Below are 6438 nucleotides of genomic sequence, written 5' to 3' on the forward strand. Positions count from 1 at the left end.
TCTGACTACTGCTCAAAAGACTTGTGCTGTAGGGCAGAGCATCCTAGCCCACCTCCCATCTCCATCTGAGACTCCTACTGTGTGGGGGATGGGGCCTTGGGTCTGACCTTTGGCCTTTTGCTGACATAGGAGTCAACTTTCAGAGGGAGTCCTAACATCAGAAAACAGGCCTTGGGGGGACAAGGGTGGGCCTCCTTACACATCATACAGGAGACAGAGGAAGGAAGGGCCTCTGACTGGAACCAGGCACTCACCACACTGCCCTCCACAGGCATCCTGCCAACAGTTTGGGGGCTGTCCTCACTGTCTAGTGTTTGTTTCTAGTCATGCAGGCCCGATTCACCGCCAGAGGCAGGGCTGAGCTTTAGGGTGCATGCTCTAATGTCACTTTCCCGCCAGGTACACACCTGGGACCCAGCACTTGGAAAACTAAAGCACAAGGATCATAAGTAGGAAGCTTACCTGAGCTACATAACAAGAGTGTCTCAAAGGGGAGAGACATGAGGTGTGGTGGTGAACATGGAATACACAGAGGATGGACAAGTTGGAGCGGGAGGCTGAGCCAGTAGAGAGCAAGGGCTGGAGGGAGGAGGGGCAAAGGGTGAAGGGAAGAGGGTGCAGGGCCTGCAGGGAGGAAGGGGCAGGGGCTGGAGGGAGGAGGGTGCACAGGCTGAAGGGAGGAGGATACAGAGCCTGCAGGGAGGAGGGGGCAGGGGATGGCGGGAGGAGGGTTCAGGGCCTGCAAGGAGGAAGGTGCAGGGCCTGCAGGGAGGAGGGTGCCTGTTTCACACTAGAGCCTCAGGCAGGCAAGGGTAAGGAATGACACGTACAAACCACAGAGCTTAGCTTTCTGAACAAATGACCATGACCCGAAGATGGAGAAAGAGAAACAGGTTCAGGGCCCCAGAGGGGAAACTGATGTCTTTAAACGCATTCCTAAGGTTTTCTGGAGAGCTTCCTGAGTGGGATGGAAGCAGAGGCACAGTCCTCCTACCCCCGAGTTTCTGAAGGTCTCTCCCTGTCCCACTCTTTCCCCTATGGATAGAGTAGTCATCGGAATCTAAGAAAGGGATGGAGCTTGCCAGGAAAACATGGGTCAGCACACATTTGCCTGATGTATGTGATTATCTCATTTCATGGGGGTGAGACTATTAGTCTCATGTGGATTAACAAAGTTTTGGCAGAGTCTGGATTTGAACCTAGTCTGTCCACATTTAATTTGTATCCCAGTATGTGACAAAACTCTGCCTCTCCTTCCTTTGCCCAAAGAAATCCACAAGGGCCTTGGCTCAGAGTCTCTCTCTCTCTGTGTGTGTGTGTGTGTGTGTATGTGTGTGTGTGTATTTCCTTGTTCCGTTTCTCTGCTCTTGTCTGGTAGCCTCTCCCACTAGAGTGTAACTCCTGTAGGTCCTTGTGCTCACCCTTGCTTCAGGCCAGGGGATTCGACTTCTAACATCGACTCCCAATTGTCCCTGTGAAGACACCCCCACCCCCAGCCTGGGAGCTTAGAAGTTTCTACATTACCCCTAACAACAAGGAGAGGAAGATAAAAAGCACAGACTTGCTCCACCCTTCATGCCAGCAGCTGGAAGCCAGAATCCCCGAGTCTTGATTTTACTTTGAAGCAGGAGAAAGTATAAGAAAATAGACTCTCTCTTGAGCCAAATCAGGGCCATAGAATCATAGAGCATCCCCACCACCGTCTACATCCCTATTCCCATCCTGTACCTCCTCAACCTGGCCTCTCAATGCTCCCTGCTCGCATTGCTGGGCCTTCAAAGAAAGACAGAATCCCAGCCAGCATCCTTCTGATCCTGGCAGACCCTATCCTGCCCCCGGAGCTGCCACCAGGAGCTCTCCTCCTGAAGAGCATCACTAGAGACTGCACCAGAAATGCTCTGTTTGCTGCTTGTGTTTCCTGGGTTGAGGGCAAGAAGGTGAGGAATTGCCTTCCTTCCGAGGCAGAAATCAGACGAGCAATTCGAGCAGGAAGGCTAGGAAGGAGGGCTTTCAGCAGAGCATGGGAGGAGGCCTGAAGGAGAAAGAGTGGCCACGGAACTCCAACCTCTGCCCAAGGTAGGGGAGCAGATGCGACACAGTTGGCAGGAGGGCAGGAGCAAGCAGCGCTGGATTCGCGAAGCTAGACACTTCAAGCCTAGGTCTTCCTCACCCAACCTCTCCCTTTTCAGCTTCTGATGCCCCCCCCTCCCGTCCCTCAGGTCCCCTCCACTAGGCTGCATGGCTTGGCTGTTAAAACCCCTCTGAACCCAAGACATGGCACACAACCCCAGTTTTTTTGCTCCTATTTTGCCTACATCCCCAATGCACAAGCACCAGTTCCCATTAGGCCCCCACCCAAGTGCAACAGCCCACTTTAAACCTCTGTGCTGGAACCTGGAACTCCACAGGATGGAGGTACCTTTTTCCCTACCCCAGCTCCTCAAGCCACACACACACACACACACACACACACACACACACACACACACACATTGATTTAACCAGGATAGAAGGATCTATAATGATGCTCGGAACTCCAGGTTCGAGGACAGACTAACAGACCCTCTCCTTGCAGGTGTCTGTCTGTCTGTCTTCAGCTGTTTCTGAGTGCACTTGGCATGAGTCGTGCTTAGTTCCTCTGCAAGCTCTGTCTGATATTCTCTCTCTCTCTCTCTCTCTCTCTCTCTCTCTCTCTCTCTCTCTCTCCCCCCTCCCTTCCTCCCTCCCTCTCTCATTTCTCTGTCTCTCCAGCTCTGGCTGTCTCGTCTCCTCTCCCTGGAACCCAGTGCTTCTGTCTTTTGTGCACTCTGTGGGGAAGAGAGGAAGCAAGGCACTGCTCTCCTCCCGGGAGCTGTCTGTGGTTCTCAGTCCTCCTTGTTCAGGCCAGCGTCAGAAGCAGGGCAGGGCAGAGTGGGAGACAGAGATCTACCAACCTGGGCATGGCTAACGCTAGCTTACATATTGCTTCATCATGGCATTCTATTGCCCCAAGCCTTGCAGACATACACAGTCCTCCTTATCTTGGTAAGTCCTGCCTGAGGCCAGGAGAGGGTCCCTGTTCCGGTCCTGACTGCCTCCTCAAAAGGCAACCATGCCTCCCTCCCCTCCACGGCACTGCATCAACCTCTCGCTTATCTCCACCCCACCCCAGTCAGGCATTAAGCTCTGGAACACCCCAGCGCCTTCACCCAGAACCCAGCAACATCCTAGCCAGGCCTGGCATGTGCTAAGATGCAACAGAGTGGTCTGGCGGCAAAGTTCTGCATTCAGGGGTTGTCTTTGTAGGAAGCTGGAGTCTCTTCCTCCGACTTCCAAGCCTCACTCGGACTGAAGCCTCACCCAGAGCCGCTCTCTCCGGTCCCCATCAGTTTCACCCCCTCGCCACACACACACACATAATCAAAACACCAGAAAGGAGGATGGCTGAAAGAGAGAAGTCTTCCACATCAGTACCCAGGATGGAGGAAGTCCTTAAGTGAGGCAGGAAAAGAGGCAAAGTTCCCCTGTTTCTCCGGGTGCGCACATCCCTGCGCCCATCTCCCGCGGTCAACCCAGCATCGCCAAGACGCAGCAGTGACAGCCACTCACCTGGGCAAGGCGGCATCTACCCGCGGCTGGGAGGCTCCGAGGCCGTCTCCGCAGGGCGCCCGGGCTCCCTGACTCGGCCACGCATCCTTCCTGGCCCGAGACAGTCTCACGCTAAGCTCTCCACTCCAGCGATCCAGCGAAGGCAGGCAGATGGTGGCCTCGGACCATCCAAACGGGGAGAGCCCTGAGCAGCTTATTCAGTTATATCCATGGCATTTAGCAAGAAGAGGCGGGAGGGGGAGTACAACTTGTGCTTTCCTCTTCCAGATTAAAAAAAATAATAATAAAGGGGGAAAAGGAAAGAAAAGATAATCCCTTCTAGGAAGATGAGGTTAAGATTTTCCTGATTGAAGAGACTCTCCATTCCCAGGGACCTGCAGCCTCTTGGAATGTGGAATGTCTTCAAGTTCAAACGAACCTGCCCTGTGCGTGTGTGTGTGTGTGTGTGTGTGTGTCAGAGAGAGGGAGCCAGGCACTCACACCCACAGGCACACACACAAACACACTCCCCCGCGCTCTCCGCATGCACACTTCCCCCACACACACGCGTGCGCGCGCACAAGCTCTCTCTCTCTCTCTCTCTCTCTCTCTCTCTCTCTCTCTCACACACACACACACACACACACACACACACACACACACACACACGGAGCGATCGCACGCACGAATCGGGGAGGAATCGGGGAGGATGCTACGAGGGCTGTGCAGGCAGCTGCAGACAGCGGTGCAGACAGCCTTAGAGACCCAAGGCGCCCCAGGACCCGGCGGTAGAGCGCACTGTCCCTGCCGGGTTCTCCGGCACTGCAGCCCCCAGTGGCCGCCTGCGGAGCTGCAGCAGCTCCGGACCCCAGCACCTGCTTCAGCAAGGACCCACACTCGGGGAATCCCTGGTTCCTAAGCCGTTGGTGCGGGGTAAATGGGCTGGAGCTGCAGTCTAGCAGGGCCATAAGCCCCAGGAACTCGGAGTACCAGCTTGATCCGCGGCGCAGTGACACCGAAGCCCCTGCGCAAGGCTATCTCCGCGGACAATTCGAGCCCATGCTGCCGCCTCTCCTGAGGAGAGCGCCTAGCACACAGCCGCCAGCCTGCCGCCTGCTGGAGAAAAACCCGACCATGCTGGCCCGGGGCTGCGGGTGGGGGTGGCGATGGGAGGATCGCTCCCACCCAGCCCCGAACCCAGCTAGGATCCTGCAGTTTAGTCAGGGACCCATGGCAACACGCGCTCGGTGCATGCACACACAACAGACTTTCCTCGAACATTTTAAGACTGTGTCCAGGCGAACGGTACCTGGAAGCGCTTCTTGGACCGCCCAGCACATTCTCCTCCTTCTCCACCATACACGTGACATAGCAAGAGCCCGAGGCCCCAGATTCAAATGGAATATCTAAGGCACGTGGTAGGTAGTGGAGTCTTCACTCTGGATCCGCAGTAGGCTTAGACTCACAAGGCTGGTGCAGCAGAGTCTCAGTGGTCTTTGGGCTATCAGTGGCTAGTTCCTAGGGAAGAGAAGACTGGGAGATGGCCCTCTGGGCTCTGAAGAGGAGTGCCACGTGTGTCTTTCCCTGTGGAGGAAGTGAACTGGGGAGTCCCACTATTGCTCCAGCTGCTAACGCCAAGGGCAAAGAGCATGCTTCAGTTCATCTCTGCTCTCCTGATGGCTCACTTGTTCCGTGCACCTGTCCCACTTACCCACAGGGAGGCACATGTGGCATGTGGATGGCTCTGTGGTCCAGAATTGGCTCAGATGGACACAGCTGTATGAAAGATCCAGTCTCTTGCCTGTCTGGGTACCCAGCTGGGTGCATACCTACCGAGGTGCAAGCGGCCAGGTAGGTCTCATGTGCAGGGCATCCTCCTGAGGTGCACACAAGGAAACTGCCAGATTGGCAAGTCATAGAGTTCCTTGAAGACAAGCCCTTCCCTGGAAAGATTCTGGGATGCCCGAGAGAGAAAGGGCATGGCTAGGATGCAGCTCTAGGGTGTGACAGGTGGAGTGGCCCTGGAGAGACACAGGTTGACTCCTGAAAAGAGGCAGGAGGAGCAGGGAGAGAGGAAGGGAAGGAGTAGGTACAGAGTGTGAATAAAGAAGGGGGGGCAGGAAGTGAGCTGCAGAGAGCCTTCTTTGTTTACCTGCTTTGCGGTGTCATAATTAGTAAATTTATTATAATGAGCACAATAATTTAAAAAGTGAGATTAGATAGACTAATTTTTTTGTTTGTTATTTTGTCTTGGTTTTTTCAGAGTTTCTCTGTAACAGCCCTAGCTGTTCTGAAACTAGATCTGGTAGATCAGGCTGGCCTTGAACTCACTGAGTGTGGGGATTAAAGACGCGCTCCACCACCGCCCAGCTTTAATAGACCAATTTTTAAAGTGACTAGAGTGCAAAGAGGACGTACACCCTGATTTACACTGATTTTACACTCTGAATTCCACCGAGGAGGAGGGGCCGAAGGCTAGGCTGCTTGTCACTGGGCCATCCATGAAAGGACAAGGGTGGAAGAGTGAACAAAGGTAGGACCAGACTAGAACGGCACAGAGATAGAGTTGTGGGGGGGCAGGGCACAGCTAGGTGGACCTCATCCCTGGTGTGTGTGTGGTGGGGGGACAGGGCACAGCTACGCGGACCTCATCCCTGGTGTGGAGGACAGGCAGGGCACAGCTAGGTAAACTTCATCCCTGGTGTGTGTTGGGGGGACAGGGCACAGCTAGGTGGATGTCATCCTTGGTGTGTGTGTGTTGGGGGGGGGCAGGGCACAGCTAGGAAAACTTCATCCCTGGTGTGTGTGTGTGTTGGGGGGACAGGGTACAGCTAGACACACTATATCCCTGGTGTGTGTGTGTGTGTGTGT

General features: G+C 54.7%; 1 protein-coding gene across 1 annotated transcript in view; it reads right to left on the bottom strand.

The window, feature by feature from the left end:
- The window catches only part of Lrfn2 (leucine rich repeat and fibronectin type III domain containing 2), a 174075-nt gene extending 170006 nt beyond the window's left edge, over positions 1–4069 (bottom strand). The window contains exon 1 of the mRNA XM_013350972.2: positions 3589–4069. The gene's annotated coding sequence lies outside the window, so the exon portion shown is untranslated. The remainder of the gene's footprint in view (positions 1–3588) is intronic.
- Between the last annotated feature and the right edge of the window lie 2369 nt (positions 4070–6438).

The sequence above is a fragment of the Microtus ochrogaster genome, linkage group LG2 (genome assembly GCF_000317375.1).
Source record: "Microtus ochrogaster isolate Prairie Vole_2 linkage group LG2, MicOch1.0, whole genome shotgun sequence".
In the NCBI taxonomy this organism is placed as follows: Eukaryota; Metazoa; Chordata; class Mammalia; order Rodentia; family Cricetidae; genus Microtus; species Microtus ochrogaster.